Below are 1,559 nucleotides of genomic sequence, written 5' to 3' on the forward strand. Positions count from 1 at the left end.
TTCTCTCTAAGCTAAAAATTCTATATTATTTCTATTATATAGATAAAAATTATTATCTATAAATAAAGATATTAGATTCTTAGAATAAGACTAGCTAATTATATTAAAACTAGGTTTAAGTATATAGTAATAATTTCTTAATATAAATTATTTTTTATTATTTATAAAATTAAATATTAAGTTACTTTAGCCTTTAATAATAATAAATATAGCCTTACCTTAACTAACCTTATAATTTATTTCTTTATAATTAACTAGATATTTTTTATTAGAAATAATATACTTAGTAGTATCTATATTAAATATAAAAGGAATAGTATTATTATTATTATTATTAAAAATAATATTATTATTATTATAAACCTTATTAACTCTTTTTCCTAAATTATAAATATAATTAGTAAATAAAGAATCCTATTTTATTCTTCCTATATTATTAAAAATATAGTTAATATTTTTCTTATTATTATTAATATATAGGGCTATAGTAGTAAATACTATAGAATTTTTAATATCTAAATTAATATTTTTATAATCTAAATTAATATTTAAATTAGATTTATTTAACTTATTTCTAAAGAAATATATAGAAGAACTATTAGAATTATATTTACTATTAATAACTATAACCTTTTCTTCTTTTTCCTTAATATAGGGTTTCTTAGACTTATTATAGTCTTTAAATCTAATTACTTTGAACTTATTATAACCTTTAGGTTTATTAAAGTCTTTAATAACCTTATTTTTATAGCTATAAGGAGCTTTATATAGATAAAGGAAATAATAATTTTCCTTATTATAATTCTTAAGCTTATAGTAATTATACTTTAAGCTTTTCTTAGTCTTTTTTTAGGGTTTTTTAATAATATTTATAATTTTAGAATTATAATTATTAAAATATTTAAGTCTTTTAGCCTTATCTATAAGGCTAGAAGTAAGAGTATTTATAGTATATAAAAGAGGGTTATTTCTTAAAGCCTAATTTATATTAAATATAAATCCTTTAAAACTTTTATTTATATCTTTAATAATAAATAAAGTCTAGGCTATAATAACCATTTTATCTATATTAATACTTCTTAATTATAATTTAGTATATATTTCCTTAATCTTATTTAAATATTATTTTATAAAAGAAAATTTATTTAAGTTTAAGTTAAATAAACTTTTAACTAATATAAAATTACTAGTAAAACTAGGGGTATTATATAGTCCTTTTAAAACTTCCTATAATTCTTTAGTATTATTTATATACCTTATTTAAATAAGTAGGCTATTTTATAGTTTAAGCTTTATATAGGCTAATACTTTTTTAGACTTAGAATTAAATTTAGATTTAATATATAAATCTAATTTTTCTTTAATTAGATATAATTTTATCTAAATAGAGTATATAATATAGTCTTTAGAACCTCCTAACTTAGGAAAGTTTATATCTTCTTTCCCTATATTTATTAGATTTAATTATAATTTATAAATATAAATTAGATATAAGTTATAATTAAATATAATATTCTTATATTATAATATAATTTTATAAATCTTATTATATTATAAGA

This window comes from Cordyceps militaris, assembly GCF_000225605.1.
Source record: "Cordyceps militaris CM01 unplaced genomic scaffold CCM_S00001, whole genome shotgun sequence".
NCBI lineage: Eukaryota > Fungi > Ascomycota > Sordariomycetes > Hypocreales > Cordycipitaceae > Cordyceps > Cordyceps militaris.